Source organism: Tamandua tetradactyla, chromosome 1 (genome assembly GCF_023851605.1).
Source record: "Tamandua tetradactyla isolate mTamTet1 chromosome 1, mTamTet1.pri, whole genome shotgun sequence".
In the NCBI taxonomy this organism is placed as follows: domain Eukaryota; kingdom Metazoa; phylum Chordata; class Mammalia; order Pilosa; family Myrmecophagidae; genus Tamandua; species Tamandua tetradactyla.
The window spans coordinates 40544947-40562134 of NC_135327.1; the positions used below are offsets into that span (position 1 = coordinate 40544947).

At 45.3% G+C, this 17188-nt stretch overlaps 1 protein-coding gene across 5 annotated transcripts in view; it reads right to left on the bottom strand.

The window, feature by feature from the left end:
• The window catches only part of RIN2 (Ras and Rab interactor 2), a 286859-nt gene that overhangs the window by 108229 nt on the left and 161442 nt on the right, over window positions 1-17188 (bottom strand). The gene's annotated exons all lie outside the window — the stretch shown is intronic.

A 17188-nucleotide genomic window follows, 5' to 3' on the forward strand; every position in this document is an offset into this window, starting at 1 on the left:
ACATCTCTCAAGTTTCCTGTGCACATTTTTATTGTGGGGAAATCTGTCCATTGAAAAGCTCACTCAGCTCGGTTCCTCGTCCTCAAAATCTGCATCTACGCACACTTGAACTTCAAGCTGGAGGAAGCGACACCCAGGGCCACCAGCTGCGGGAGGACGGCCGCGCCCCCTCCTGCAGCCCCTGCTGGGCCCCCAGGGGCCCGCCCCGCGCGCCTGCGCACTCCCGCCACACCCGGCTCAGCCCCTGCCCGGGTTGGGGGCGTCCAGGGCGCAGGGGCCACCAGCCCGGGCTGCCTGCCAGAGACCCGGCCAGCTCACTGCTCAGCCCTGGGTGAAGGCCAGCTCAGGCTCCTACCACCTGGGAGACCTGTGGGTCCCAACCTCCCAGGGCCTCACCTGAACAGGAGCTGCTAGTACCTCATTGGGAGGATGAAAGGGAACTAAACAAGGAAAGCCGTCACCACGGGCAGGGTGAAAATGAAAGCCCTTGTAGCGGGGTCTGGACGGAGCACGTGCTTGGGGCACTAACTAACAGGGCCCAGGCATGCACAAACATGTTCAGTGTTTTATGTACCCAACACCTGGCTGTTAAACGTTCCTGGAAGAAACATCTGTTTAACGTTAGCATATCACCAAATTTTGTATCACTTGGGACAATGAAAACTTCATTTTTTAAAAAACTTTTTTTATAGTATAATATAATATATATACAAAGCAAAGAAATAAAAAAGCAATAGTTTTCAAAGCACTCTTCAACAAGTAGTTACAGGACAGATCCCAGAGTTTATCATGGGCTACGGTACCATCCTCTCAGATTTTTCTTTCTAGCTGCTCCAGGATATAGGAGGCTAGAGAGTTTAAATATATTTTTCTTTATCATCCCAATCGACTTTTTTTCCTTTACTTTTTTGTGAACAGTAACATACGTACAAAAGAGCTATAAATTTCAAAGCACAGCACCACAATTAGTGGTAGAACATATTTCAGAGTTAGACATGGGTTACAATTTCACAATTTTAGGTTTTTACTTCTAGCTTCTCTAAAATACTGGAGACTAAAAGAGATATTAATTGAATGATTCAGGATTCATAGTCATTTGTTAAATCCTATTTTCTCTGTATAAACTCCACCATCACCTTTGATCTTTCCATCCCTCTCTTTAGGGGTGTTTGTGCTATGGCAATTCTAAATTTTTCATCACTAATATGGGGTAGGGAGATGGAACTAGCTGATGTTCTGGAGAGGCTGGGCTAGGTTTCAGGACTTACCTGGACCAGGGACCCAACTGTAGGTTGTAGGTTTCTGGAAAGTTACTCTAGTGCCTGGAACCCTTGTGGAATCTTATATATTGCCCTAAGTGTTCTTTAGGATTGGCTGGAATGGTCCTGGTTGGGGGTTGGCAGGTTATGATAGGTAGCAAGGTCTACCTGAAGCTTGCATAAGAGCAACCTCCAGAGTAGCCTCTCGACTCTATTTGAACTCTCTCTGCCACTGATACTTTATTAATTACACTTCTTTTCCCCTCTTTGGTCAGGACGGAATTGTTGATCCCACAGTGCCAGGTCTGGATTCATCCCTGGGAATCATCTCCCACGTCACCAGGGAGACTTTCACCCCTGGATGTCATGTCCCACGTAGGGGGCGGGCAATGATTTCACTTGCAGAGTTGGCTTTGATAGACTGAGGAGGCTACATCTGAGCAACAACAGAGGTCCTCCAGAAGTAACTCTTAGGTATGCCTGTAGGTAGTCTAAGCTTCTCTGCTACCTATATAAGCTTCACAAGTGTAAACCTCATGATCGAGGGCATGGCCTACTGATTTGGGTGTCCTTAAAGTTTGACAGGGACAGTGTAGGACTACAAGAGATGATGGTCTGGATGCTGCCTGCCACAGTGTTGGCCACTCCTTAAGGGGATGTCGTTAAGGATCAGGGGATTCCCTGATGGTAAGGTTTAATAGATCCATATTTTTCTCACCTCCCTCAGGGGACTTTGCCAATATTTTTTGATTATCTGCTTAGTATACTCCAGGATGTATCCAGGCATTGCGATAATCTATATATGATTAAAGGACCTCTTTCTTATTCTGGGCTCCCTGTGTTTCAATTGTTCAAATGAACTATACAGGTAGGTTGAATTAGATTGTGCACTATAGAAAATTTCAGTTCCAGACCAAATACAACTTTCTTCCATTGGTCTCAAAGGGGATGTGTGGTTCTAAAATATAGACACTGTCTTCCTTACCCCTGTGTTTTGAATTATTTTAACCCCAACCTGTTTGGCTTTGTTCATATCTCTAAATATCAGGCTATATATATAAAACAGCCTCTCAAAATCCAGAAAAAATAATCACCACCCCAGACTTAATGTGTCTGCCCTAAAAGCTTATAATCTAGGCCCCTGGAAAACTTCATTTTTAATTACATGTAGTGGTAGTGGTGGGCCAAATAGTTTTCAGTATTTAAGAAACTAGAGGTAATTAACCTGGTCTTGAAGGAAAGATGTGTGGGGCTGAGAGACAGGGGTGAGAGCAGATGGGAGGGGAGGTCCATAGCATGAGATGATAAAACTGGGCTCTTCTAGAGACCGGCGAATTTGTCTTATGCCCCTGAGTAGATCAGCAATGTGAGAACAGGCACGGAGACCCCTATGTGTATTTTTTCCATTGCTCACACCCTAAGTCCAGTGACTTCCAAATAGGAGCTATTCAGTAAATAACCACAAATCTCTCTGAAATGAACAGATGGTGGGGCACTAATTTCTGTTGCTGGCTTTAATTTCTGCTTTGAGTTTGATTCAGCAAAGCTTCAAACTTTTAAACTTGAAGCACATGTTGCAGGACAGGTAAAGAAGTATATCCCGTTAACCAGCTCAAGCAACGACAGCCCCTTAAGGAGTGGCCAACACTGTGGCAGGCGGCGTCCAGACCATCATCTCTTGTAGTCCTACACTGTCCCTGTACAAAAGGACAGGGACTTTCGTTAATCCCATTCTAGAGATGGGGAAACAGGCCAGCTTAGAACCAAGGCTCTGAGGGTGTGTCCGATGTCCTACAGCTGGCCATAATGCAGCAGGGCATGGAAGCCAGGGTTTGCTCACTTAAGAATCCATGGCCTTTCTCTCCAGGATTTCCCAAGGTAGGAAACACACATTTTTTTTTTTTCTCATACCGTTCTACATATATAATCAGTAATTCACAATATCATCACATAGTTGCATATTCATCATCATGATCATTTCTTAGAACATTTGCATCAATTCAGAAAAAGAAATAAAAAGCAACAGAAAAATAAAACAAAAACAGAAAAAAAAATTTTACATACCATACCCCTTACCCCTCCCTTTCATTGATCACTAGCATTTCAGGGAAACACACATTTTTGATGAACTAAAAGTGCTTTAGAGCCTTTATTACATTTGAAAATATTGGAAAACCTCTGTGGCTGTTCACAAGCTGAACTTACCAGCCTTATCTCAGTCCCGAAGCCTCTCCTAGAATCCACCCCCACCCCCAACCTTTTCCCATCCCATTCAGCCTATCTTTATATCCTCTTTGGTTCCTTGGAACTTCTTTTCCTTTAGGGAAAGTGGACAATGAGGATGCACTCAGTGTCCAGTCACAGGTGTGACCAGAAGCCAGGCTGAAAGCTGGTATGGTGAGACCTCAGGGCGATGGCTCCAGGTGCTCTATCTAGAGCAACCTCTCCCCTCCTTAGAGAGCCACCCTTCCTAGAGGAAGGATTTGCTATCACTCTGATGTGTATGACATATATAGGAAGTCAGACCCTGGGACCCTGTAGGACACACTCTGTTTTCTCCAGCCAACCTCACATGGGCTTGTCCTGTTTTTATGGTTAAAACATTTCACACACAAATCAGGAGATTTACAAATCCAGATTTCTACCTTTTTGAAAATTAGAAGCACTGGGCCACTGTGGTGATGCTGCCCTTTTTTAATGGTTCAGTTTGCCACAGTCTGCACCATTCCCTATTGCCCTCCAATACTGAGGCCAAACATCAGGTGCCTTTACCTGGGTTGATTTTACATTTTCCACCTGGCCCTGTAGGCATCTGAGATTGAGACACCTGTTGTATTCATTCTAGCTATTCTAGCTATTTCTGATGACCTATATGGGGCAGGTAGAGTGGTCCAGGAAAGAATGGGTCAGGCTCTGGACTTCCACTCTCCACATCCTCTCTGGGGGGTCCTCAGACAGATGAATGTCCCTGAGCATCTGTTGGTTCATTTGTAAAATGGGGGCACTGCTGGCTACACTCAAGATGGGGGTCGGCAAACTTTTTCTGTCTGTAAAGGACCAGACAGAAAATATTTTAGGCTTTACGGGACATATGGGCTTTCTTGCAACTCTGCCATGGGGACAGTACATAAATAAATGGGCATGCCTGTGCTCCAATACAGCTTTCTTCACAAAGAGGCGCCCAGACTGGTTTGGCCAGTGGGTCATAGTTTACTGACCCGTGTCCTAAGTCATTATCTCATTCCCTCCCTCTCTTGCTCCCCTCCGGTATGTCAGACAGAGGAGTTATTTAAAAAAGTATATTATAGTTAGAATAAATAAATAAATTGCAAGAGCTTGTGGTCTTCATCCCTTTCTTGGCTTCCAGTGTGGGAGCTCTGTGAGTCAGCTCTGCCCACGTTTCACTGTGCAGAACCTGTATAAGGGGCCAGAAGATAAATATAAAGCTAGTGGCTGCAGACAGGCCAAGAGGATGTGCACAATCAGGTCATGGAGGGGTGGGTGCCAGAGACAGAGTAAATCGGAGTTGACCTGGAGATTCAGGGAAGAGTTTCGAGAGTGCTGAAGAGGGGACATTTTTATAGGGCACTGCTTGGCACATGAACACTGCATAGAGGCATTCCAGGAGAGGTTTGCATGCCAGCTTTCTTGGTTGATGGACACGATGTTAACAGGGAGATGTCAAGTCATCTCCCTGCCCTGTTCCAACCCTTCCTGACTTCCCTTGCACTGAGAATGGAGTCCTGACTCCTTGCCCAAATGGCAGGACAAGGCCCTAGGGACCTCTTGCCTTACTTCCTGCCAGTGACCCCAGCCTCATCCACTGCCCATTTACCCTTGTGACGACGGTGATTCTCTTTGGAGCCTCAGACACAGCTCCTGGGCCTTTGCGCATGCTGTTTCCTCTACTGGGAATGCTCTTCTCCTGGTCTCTTCCTCTTGCTGCAGAGCTCAGCTTAAATTAAATGTCTCTTCCTCTGAGAAGCCCTCCAGGATCATCCCTGGAGGTTGTCCTTCCCATCCCCACCATCCTCCAGAGCTCGGGTTTCTCTTATTGTTGTCTGCTTCCCCTATGAGAGGTTTTGCCCATCACCAGCCACCCAGTGCTCAGCACTGTCCCGGCCTTTGGTGGTGCCGGATAAATACCAGTGGAATACATGAATACATATGTGTACATGCATTACACATTTTTCATTCATTCATTCATTCATTTGGAATATTTGTTGAACACCTACTATTATAGGCCAGGTACTGAGTGAGGCCCAGGTGATACACATCCAATAAGACACACATCTACCTTCAAAATGCTTACAGCACTTTTCTTGCTTTCATTTCCTTTACTTCTAGAAGCCCTGCCCCAGAGACAGCAAAAGAAACCTCAGACAAGAGCTATTTCCTAATCCACAGCCCAGACCAGTTTCCCAAGCTCAGCACAATTGACATTTGGAGCCAGATAATTTTCTATTGAGTGGGGCTGTCCTGCTCACCACAGGGAGTTGTGCAGCATCTCTGGCCTCAACCCCCTAGAAGCCAGGAGGTTTCCTCCCACCCTGCCCTCCCCACCCTGCAACCCCCAGTCGTTACAACCCAAACGTCTTCTGGGGGCACAATGGCCCACCCTCCCCACCTCCGCTGAGAACCCCTGGGCTAACTGAACGGCTGGTTCTGAAACAACCCAGGGCCCCTGGAAGACACCTGCGTCCGGGAAGACTCCGGGACAAGCCCAGAATCTGGAAGCAGAGTGAGAAAGTGAAAACTGCCCTTGGCAGTTTATGTCTCAACTGAACATAAACAAAGTATGCACAATATAAACTCCGGTCAGACTCGGCCTCCTGGGACAACGTCCCAAATAAGTCAGACGACGACACAAAACGTCTAAACAGCGCCCCCTTCTGGCAGCATACGAATCAGCCGCTTTCTTTACTCCCTTTATCTCTCCCATCTTCTAGTTAAACACTCCTAAGCTGCCCAATCATTGAACCGACCCCACTTCTGCCAGCACCTAAACTTTCCTTTAGGATTGCCAGAATTCAGGATGCCCAGTGACATGTGAATTTCAGATGAGCAAGGAATCATTTTTTAGTGTAAGTTCATCACCAAAGTTGCATAGGGCATACTTATGTGATGTTTGTCTGAAAATTAAATGTAGCTGGGTGTCCTTGCTCAATCTGCAAGCCTACTGTTCTTGTTTTATTAGGTATGAGCCTAAATCCTATATTAAGCCCCTCCCAACTCCTACTCCTTCTGTTTCTCTGGTGTGTGCTCTCCTTTGCTGCAGCAAGCCCATACAGCTCTCCTCAACTAGAATGACACAACTTTGAGGTACAGAACTTGGGGAGGCAGTAATCTGAAAGGGATCGCAATGGCGATCAGCAGAGAACAAGCCTGGAGATGAGAAGCAGTGGGAAAAGAAAGAGAAGCTCACATCTCAGTTAACAAACACAAGAGAGCCCGACATGGAAAGCAGGGAAAGGAGGATGCGCTGTAAGTCGTTTCTGAGTTGGACAAGCCACCCAGTCCAGCATTTCAAGGCCTCTTGGGGTGTGTGATGGGTGCCAGGTCCCTTCTCTATGCAATTCCTTCCAAGTTTAGGTCCAGCATGGAATTTACGAGTTGTCTGACTCTGGGTAAGTTAACTCCATGCTTCAGTATTGTCATCAGTAAAAGGAGATAAGAATAGTAATGATTGAAAAAGTTAATGTTTTCAAAGTGCTCATAAGAATGCCTGGAGCAGTGTTTGCTAAATTTAACATAAACATTTAAAAAGTAGCTAAATAAGGAGGAAGGCAAAGAAAGTGGTACCCAAACAGTAGTTTTGTGCTTTTGGCTAACGGCAGAACAGATCAACAGTAAGTTGAAATGTTCATTTTCAGTTGGGGAGACGAGGAGTCCTGGATCATCACACACTGAATGTGAGGGAACCTCTGGGTAAATGGGGACAGTGGGTGCCAAGGAATGGGAGGGCAGTTTTGCTTTTGGATGCGAGAGGATTCTGAACAGCCGAATCACCCTGCCTTTGAGGAGCTCCATGTGTGCGCGTGCGTGTGCGCGTGCGTGTGCGCATGCGTGTGTGTGCGTGCATGCAGCCGCTTTTGAGAGAGAAAATAAAACGTGGGGGTGCACATCATCAGCCAGTGGTCCTAACACCAGGCTTACAGAGGACGATTTATTATTTATTTACTTAGGCATATCTTCAAAGCATGGCATCTGAATGAACAGGTGCTCGCACCCCAGCTGGTAAGGTGTTTGCTAACGCTCCACCTCACAAAGGGAGACGTGGAGCTGGGTCTAGAAGGCAGACATCCCTGCCTGGTGGTCGAGTCCTGCTCACGCACTGATTCGGGGTCTGGCGCAGTGGTCCTCAAACTTGCGCGGGCCTCCAGGGGCTTGTTAAACACAGCCTGCCAGGCCCCGCCCCCAGAGTCTCTGATTTACTAGGTCAGGGGAGAATCCTAGAGTCTGCACTTCTCACAGTTCCCAGGAGATGTGGATGCTGGCATGAGGTGCCACACTTTGAGAACCAGTGGTCTTGACTGCTTGCTAACAAGCTCCCGATGATGTGAGCTGCCTGCCTGGGTTCCCCATTTTCAGTAGTAGATTTTTAACAAGTCCATCAGCATGACCTGAGAAGTTTGGGGAAGGACATCTTCCAAGTGGAATCCCCTATTTAACAGTTGAGGAAATGGAAATATGGGGTGGGGGGGGGGGGGAGGTAGAGGCACCCAGGTGTCTGGCAACACCCAAGGCAGCAAGCCCTGGAACTGAGGGCAACGCCTTTCTTAGACCTGAGTTCAGCTCACCTGGCTGCAGGTGAGTTGTGTCTCTGCAGAGAAACCCAAGGACTCGGTACTGAATCGGTACAAGTTCATTGCATAAACTCCTCAGCCTCTCAGTTCTGTGCACAGCCCAGCTCAAGGACCCTGCCATTGTCTGGGGCAACTGGCTTGTTTGCAGTGACTAATTTTTTTTAGTTTTATTCACACACCAGACACTCTATCCAAAGTGTACAATCAGTGGCTCTCAGCATAATCACAGAGTTGTGTATTCATCACCTGTTCTAGTTTGCTAACTACCAGAATGCGATATAGCAGAAATGGAACGGCGTTTAAAGGGGGAATTTATTAAGTTGCAAGTTTACAGTTCTAAGGCCGTGACAATGTCCCAATTAAAGCAAATCTATAAAAATGTCCAAATTAAGGTACCAACAGGAGGTTACCTTCACTCAAGAAAGGCTGATGAGGTTCAGGGTTTCTCTCTCAACTGGAAAGGCACATGGAGAACATGGTGATGCCGGCTAGCTTTGTGTCTGACTTTCTGTTTCATGAAGCTCCCCCCGGGGGGCGTGTTCCTCTTTCATCTCCAAAGGTCTCTGGCTGGGTGGGCTCTGTAGTTCTCGTGGCCCTGTCGTGGCTCTAAAAAGGGACTGTCCCCAAAATATTGCCTCTTTAAAAGGATTCCAGTAAACTAATCCAGAACCACCTGGAATGGGTGGAGTCACAACTCCACGGAAGGCATCTAATCAAAAGTTACTACCCACAATGGGGTGGGTCACATCTCCATGGGAACAATCAAAACGCTTCCAGCCAGCAATATTGAGTGAGGATTAAAGGACCTGGCTTTTTTGGGGTCTACCACAGATTCAGACCGGCACATCACCACAACAAATTTTAGAATATTTTCTTTGCTCCAAGGGAAAAAAAAAAGAAAACCCCCATACTTCTTATAACCCCTATCATTCACACTTAGCTCCGGTGTGGTACTTTTGTTACAATTGATGAAAAAAATAGTAAAATATCACTATTAACTATAGTCCACAGTTTGCATTAGGTCTTTTCTCCCCATGTACCACCCCATTATTAACATCTTGTAATAGTGACATACATTTGTTCTAGTTCATGGAAGAACATTTTTTTGTGTTAGTAACCACAATTTTCATCCATAACAGGCTTCCCTATGTTATACCGTCCCCCGGATCATCCTCTAGCCTTCCTTCTAATGACATACATAACCATAAACTTCCCCTTTCAACCACATTCACACGCACGATTCAGCATTGTTAATTACAAACGTAATAATGTGCTCCCATCCCAAACATTTGCAATCAACCTTATTAAACATTCTGCACAAATTAAACATAAGCTCCCTGTTCTCTACACTTGTTCTATCTCCTTCTAACCTATACGCTAGGTGTTAACTTCATGAGTTTGCTCATCATAATTAGTTCATATTAGTGAAATCATACGATATTTCCCCTTTTGTGGAATAATGCTTACTGAGCTACTATTATGCACCAAGCACTAGGCAAGTGCTTTTAAGGGATGATACTGCTGAACTCTTTTAACAGCAGCCTTATGAGGGATAGAGGTATATTTGTCCACAAATTCCAGATGAGGAAACTGAGGCCCAAAGAACTGAGATAACATATCCAAAGTCACATGGATAACGGGACTGATATAAAGACCATGTCTGCCTCACTGCAGAGAGAGGTGTGACTTGTAACCACACCTCTCCTGGCTGGTGGTGGAGGACAAGAGAGGGCAGATGTCTGTGAAACAGAGCGCCCTGCAGAGCCACCTGGCCTCCAGGTTAGGGCCATGGTGTTTGCAGGATGCCCAGAGGACATCTTTAGCTGTATCTTCATCCCTACTACTTCCTGACACTCTATCCCTCTTGCTCACTCTCCTCTCTGGGGTGAGCTGGTGCTCCTTTGCTGCTCACCCCACCCATCGTGGTGCCCTGAACCCTGTCCTTCCCCTCAGAGATCCCAAATCACCTTTTCCCATTCCATTTCTCTTAGCATACACGAACTCAAATTTCCTCTCTAGGCTGATCTGACCAAACGGTGCAGAAAGCCCTAGTTCATACTAAACTGTGAATAGTGCCCTTTAACACTCTGTCAGTAAGCGCTACTTACTAACTCAAATGAATCTCCAATTGGAATTACTGACTTGTAGGAAAGACTCTTTGGGGCAGGCCATCCTACTCTGGTGAAGGGAAGGAGAGAGGAGAAAGAAGACCTTAGAGTTCCTCTCTTAATACCTTTCCATCTGGTACAGTGGGCTCTAAATACCTTATGTATAGAGGTGAAAAGCTCTTCCCACAAATGGGAGGAGGAGCCCCCATGACTCAAGTTAGGTCATGTGCCTGACACACTCTGGTGACTGACGGCTGGAGCCCAGGTACCACCCGGGATCTAGAGAAACTTACTGCCCCTTACCCTTCCTCAGCCAATCCACAGATGATCCTTTGTGTCCTGGCCTTGGCTAGAACGCATGGGTTATTGGCTTTTTGTCTCCCATTCCCTGTGCCTGCTGAACAGAAGGTACCCAAGTAAAACGACACTGGAGCTTCAGCTTCCCTGAACCATTTCCCCCCACCCCTCAAAGCCTCTTGGGCATCCAGGTAGTATCAGGATGCTGGGCTTTCGCACAGCTGGCCCCTCTCCAAGATAACAAATGAGGAGTTCAGACTGACTGCCCACAGGCCAAAATCAATTCTCAGAAGCATTTTCTTTGGTCCTCACAGTGTTTTATGCATGGAGATTATTTAACATAAAAATCTGGCCTCTCTTGGAAAATCAGAACATCTACATTCACTCTCGATTGGCATCCACTGGCTGGACTCCCCTTCCAAGATGGAGCACGTACTCTCCAGCTGGTTACAGTCCCTGCCAAGCCCACCTGCCCAATACCAGCCCCAATGTTCATTTCATTCCTGTCTGGCCCCATGGGTTATTCAGTTTGTGAGATTTTCTGTGTTTAGGCCTCTAATTGCCCTTAAGGAACCCTACCTCCTGCTGCTCCCCGCATTGTGCAATTTCCCCTCTCGTATGGGGAAATGAACAGAAAATGGCAAAGGTGATGAGCTCTCACTTCAAGATCAGGCTTTAAGAAGACTGTGGCTTCCTTCTTGTCCTGCCCCTTCTGTACTGTTCACCCAGGGAGAAGCCGTCCGCCGTGTCCTGAGGCCAGCCCTGCAGACGGGTCCTGTGGGAGGGCCCGGGGCTGCCAAGTGGACTTTGAAGTAGGCCCCCACCTGTCAAGCCATCAGGGTAGCAGCCTGACTGCAGTCTCCTAAAAACCAGGAGCTAGAGGCAGCCAGTTAAGCTGCGCCCAGATTTCTGACCCACAGTGACCGTGAGATAGAGACATTTGTTGTTTTGAGTCACCACCATTTGGGGTGATTGGTTATACTGCAGGAGATTACTACGCACGGTGACAGCTGTACGTACAAGGAATTGGTAAGCTTTTGACATCTGAGTTTGGGGATCAGAGCAATATCTGAAAATTTATCGTGAGGATTTTACATTATGAAAAACAGCAGTTTAATTCTGTTAATACATCCATGATTCATCGGTGAACGGAAAGTTTTTTCTCTACTACTACTAAAATCGGTTAACTCAGAACTAGCTTTCTCAAGGTTCTATAACCTCATTGAAGATATTTGATCTTTTAAGGGAAAATCCCTGGTTGGGGAAATATGGAGAAGAAAGAAGGAGAAGATCATAAAAGAGATGGGAAAATGATATGTGTTCAGTGCTATAAATTTTCCTCTGACCACTGCTGTAAACTGAATACTATTAATTCTAATATTTAGTGTTTCGATTACCATTATTTTTCAGAAATTCTGTAATTTCAGTTTGCATTTCTCCTTTCACCCAAGAGTGTTTTTTTTTATTAGAAGATTTAAAAATTGACAAGTCAAAGGGCCTTTTTGTTTTCCAAGTATTTCCTTTCAATGTCATACTGCAACATTATTTAACAAGTTCACCTAAAGATTATTTAATTGTCTAGGGGAGCGCACCCATGTTTAACTTTGATATGCTATTAAGCACTCAGACACTGTGAGGTTAGTCCCATCAAAGGGAACAGTTTGATTCCTGTGTAGGACATTAACCAGTTTTTATTTTAACTCAGCAAAAATATCAGAGAATGCTTGTCCAAATCAACTGCAAACATGATATCTGTTAAAGTATTCTTTGAATCCGCTTTACCATCCTGCTGGTTCCCTCGAGAGTGGATTGAAAAAAGCTTTGGCACTCATTCATTCTCTATATGAGAGTCATGTTTTTGACTCTCAGGTTTTTGAAAAGTACACCTTGACATACAGTCCTTCAAAACTGGCACTCGCTCCCTGGCACCCACCCTAATGTGGAGACTCAGAGCCACAAGTGAGGCTGGAGAAACTTGTGGTTTCTGGATGACGGAAAATCTGCTTGCGCCCAGGATTTCTGGAAACTAAACACTTTTTCAAGTACCCAGGAAAGATGGACATCAGAAGGAACTCGGTTGAGGACAAGGGAATTGTCACCTCTTGGAAATCCATTTTGTAGAACTGGGTTTTAGTGATTTGATTTCTTCAAAGCTGGTGTCACCCCCATTCTCTGTGGTGCCAAAGAACATTTCCATGGCTTCCCTGAAATCCAGACTGCCTTTCTGTTTCTCAAAGGTAGACATGAGGCCCTTTGTTACCCAAACCAGCTCTCAGACAAGCTGGGTGTTGGGGTGCCCAGTTGACCTGCAAGCCTGGGTCTGGCTGCTCTCACCCTAGATTGGGATCTTTTCTTTTTTCCTCTTTCAACAAATATTTTTATTGTCAGACTTTAACAAACAAACATACAAACATTCTTGACATACAAGCAATTCTATAAGCATTGGTGTACAATCAGTGGCTCACAATAACATTACATAGTTGTGTATTCATCACCATGATCTTTTTTTTGAACATTTATAACTCTCCAGTAAAAGAAAGAAAAAATATATATATCATACCCTTTATCCTCCCTCTCACTGACCACTAGTATTTCAATCTACTCAATCTTTTAACCTTGGTTCTCCCTATTATTTATTTTCAATCCACATTTTTTTACTCATCTGTCCATACCCTACATAAAAAGAGCATCAGACACAAGGTTTTCACAATCACAATCACACATAGACTGGGATCTTCAGGGATAGAAGAACAGGATTCATGTGGTCTAAGCATATTTTCTTCCAAGTCAATTAAAAGCAACCACTCCACTGTCCCGGAGGCAGAGGGATTCGCTCTGCCCTTTGCGGTCAAGTCCCTCATGGTGGCGCTTAAGTTATGGATGGAAGTTTACTTCCTGGAACCACACTGGGGCTACAACTAGGCTGTTGTGACATTTCTGCCACCATTTTATCTTCAGAAGAAAGTTGTGGAAGATACTAACTCTTTGCACTTGAGCTTAGTTACCAGCGGATGGAGTGGGGTCCAGAGCCAGCCTGGAAAGACAGCTGGGGGTCCGGTGGGGAGGGGTGGGACGTGGAGGAGGGAGACACAGGGTAAAGGCCCGGAGCGGGGCGTCGCGGCAGGCTTGGAGAACATGAGCGATGACGGCGCAAAAGGAGGACAGGGTGGACGGTGGGGGGAGGTGTGGGCAAAGCCCGGGGGTCCTCCGACATCAAGGCGAAGCATCAGCTTGGTCTTGGACACAACAAGGAGCCAGTGCCCACAAGCAGGTAACGCAGATCAATGGGATGGCTCAGGACACACACACAAACACACACACCACACACACTCACCTTCAGGAGCAGCGTAAGTGGATGATGGGCACAATCCATGATGCCCACATCATGAATGGATAAGGATTCATGGATCCTTATCCATGATTGATAAGGATAAGGAAGTGGATGTAGGGAAGGGAAGGAGAGGGTGGAGCTTGGAGACTCCAGGGAATCTTGCCAGTCTTGAGAGCCTTAAAGGGATGGGGATGGCTTGGGGGAGATTCAGGAAAAGAAGGGATCAAAGACGACTTTGGGCTTCCCTGTCCCTGGTTCCGAACTACCTAGAACCTCCTCAGGCTAGATAACGTCTTTCTTATACGACCTCTTTCACACCTCACATCCTTGGAATTTCATAGCAATAGGGAGAGATGTCTATTCTCCATGTATTAAACACTCTCAAATACAAATACAGGTAACGTTGGCTGCCTTGTTGGGGCATGCACCCCAGTGTGCTCGCACTGGCCCTGTAGAGCACGGAGATGCTATTTCTCATAAGCAGATGAGAAAAATGAACAACGGTGCTGGGAAGGCCTGTACCCATGCGTTTGTCCAGCACAGGATTCCTGTGGCCAGAATTTCCCAGATGTGATTCCACATGAACAACAAGCACGGGGCATACTCAGTGATCCCAAAAGGCTCAGAGAGTCTCTGCGTTATCCAGGCCTCTTGAATCCTACAACTCATTGGAGTCATTCCCATGAGCCAGGATAGATGGGAAACCACAAATTGAGGCTTGCGATGACTGCTTAGGATCTCTGGTTTAACAACCCAAATCCAAGAGAGGAAGGTAATGACTGAAAAGGGGTCCAGTGAGGGCCTTTGGATCTCTATTATCCCCATATCATACAAAATCACGTGAGCCCTAACAACCCCGAAAGGAAGGAGAAGCACATGAACTCTAGCCACCAGCTGAGAATGTAATTAAGAAATCTCACCCTTGACAAAGCTGTCCTATCCAGCCACAGGGCCTCAAAACGTGTTAGGAGATACAATGCCATCGCCTCTGCAGTCACTCCTAAATTGCGTCCTACCCCCACCTTCCTAGATAAGATGCAGAACCCTGCAGCTCTTAAAGGCCCCTCCCTCCAGAAAGATTTCTCTGGAACTTCAGTTCAGGTTGTAAATTCGCAGAGCCCCTTTTACGTTTCACATGAAGCATATTTTTATCTTTTATGTTTTTAGGGGTATAACTATTTGATCACTATCTTTCTTTGCCACCAGACAGAAAGCTTCGTGAGATGAGGGATGACTTCTGGTTTTTGTCTCCTTCCCCACAGTGCCTAGCGCAGATCCTGGTAGACTGTGGTGCTCAATAAATGTCAAATGAAGTGAAGCACGAGGACTGAAAAGTAAAATAAAATTTAAAAGACCAAAGGGTCCCAGAGTGTCCTGAGTGACAAATCATCTCGGCACCTGAATGCCGCTCCATCTCATGAACCTTCAAAAAGGTTCTGAATGTCCAAAGGGCGGTTTATTTCATCCTTGCAGACATGCCTAATGCTGGTGGCCAATTATGGAACAGAAGCAATAAAGGAGAACAATGTCTATAAAAAGGAGGAAAGAAAGAAAAGAAATGCAGGGCAACTGCATCATTTACATGGAGCATCTAAGAAATAAATTAAGCAATATAAATGTAGGAGGAAAAAAATATAGACAATAACAAGTCAAATAGTTCAGGTCCTTTCACCAACATTTCCCTCCATCATATCTGACGCAGGAGGGGCCAATAGATCCGAGAGACACCTGGATTGCCTGCAGCACATTCCTGCAGGTCTAGCTCTCTTGCCTGATTGTCTTTCATATAACATAGCCCAGAAGTACAAGTCAACTTCTTTACCTGGTGTACAACTGAAAACAAACAAACAAACAAAAAAAAACAGGCAACATGCTTCTTCCCAGAACTGCAGGAAAAACTTCCTACAATGGAACAAATGATAGTTTGTACATTAGATTCAACATGGCACTTTCCTAAAGAATTTTCCAGGGCAGTTTTGATTATACTCTGTTTTCTTCTGCATTTACTTTATAATTTATCCACTACATAAACTATAACTCCGCAGTGCTTCCTGAGCAGTATAAGTTGGTAATTGTGGATCAACCAATATTTTAGGCTGATTTAGGCAATGCCTTGCACTGAGGAGGAGTGCAGATTCATCCTCTCTACCAGAGGCAAATAAATATTTCAGTATAAGAAGCAATCCTGGAGGAGGGGGTCAGGAGGCCCCCAGCTCAGCTCCCAGTCCCCAGGAGAGTTGAGGACCACCCCTTTCCCTTACCTGCCTCATGTGGGTGGATGTTATAGAGGTGCGACTAAAACTGAGCACATCAGTTGAGAATGGAGACAACTTGTGTCCACATAGCTGAACTATATCAGGGCTGAGAATGGAGACCATCTGTGTCAACATAAACTCTTTGTTACAGGATCCTCTTGCCCAGGAGGTTAAGGCTGTAAACCAATAAATAACGTCACTGTTTGCTGCAGGAAATTCCTACAAGACAATTTGTCCTGGCAAACAGTTTGCTCACCTGGAAAAATGGCTAGCCCATCAAATAATGATTTACTTGCTAAGGCTCACACGAAGACCCTCATTCACGAACTTCACCAAAATGCAATCAGTTTACTGCCTCAGAAAACACAGCTTAAACCCTCAGAGCCTAGGCCCCCAAACCTTATAAATATGCCATTCCCACCTCTACGTGCTCAGGCCCTAGCACTGCCCCCTGGCCCTGTGCTTCCTTACTACAGCAGGTTCAATCAACTCAGCTTTCCCTTATCAACAGGCTTTTCTGGTGGCTTTTTATGGAGTGGCTAATTGATGCAATAAATCACTTTTGGTTTCCTGAAAATGGGAAGCATATAAATAAAAGTTGATAATACTAATAACCTGTAAGGGTTGGGATAATTATTAACCATAGACAATTGCCCTTGGTAATAAAGCTGAATTAGCTCTATTCATTTCTTCCTGAAGAGAAAGGATCTGGTGTCAGGGCATCTGCCTGTGATAGATTCCAAATGCACATATTATACCCATTTTACTACTTTCTTATGTGACTCTTTGCCAAATTTTTGACAACAGTGTATGCCTTTATTTTGAGACTGAGAGAAAGCAAACAAAACAAAAAGCCACAAGAAAGAAGTTAATTCTCAAGTATAAATTAGGAATGACCACCAACTCCTAATTTAAAATGCATAACACACACATATATAATAAATAAAATACCTATTTAAGATCTTATCTCATTAAGCCAGCAGGGTAATTTTATCCAGTTAACATCCAGATGAATACAGAAAAGTTGTAGACTTTTGACCTGGCTGTCCCACACCTTGTCTGATCATAAGAAGGTCTGCCAGTGTTTGATAAAGCACAGATTCTTAGCTAGGAAATAAGGTTTAGTCGGTCT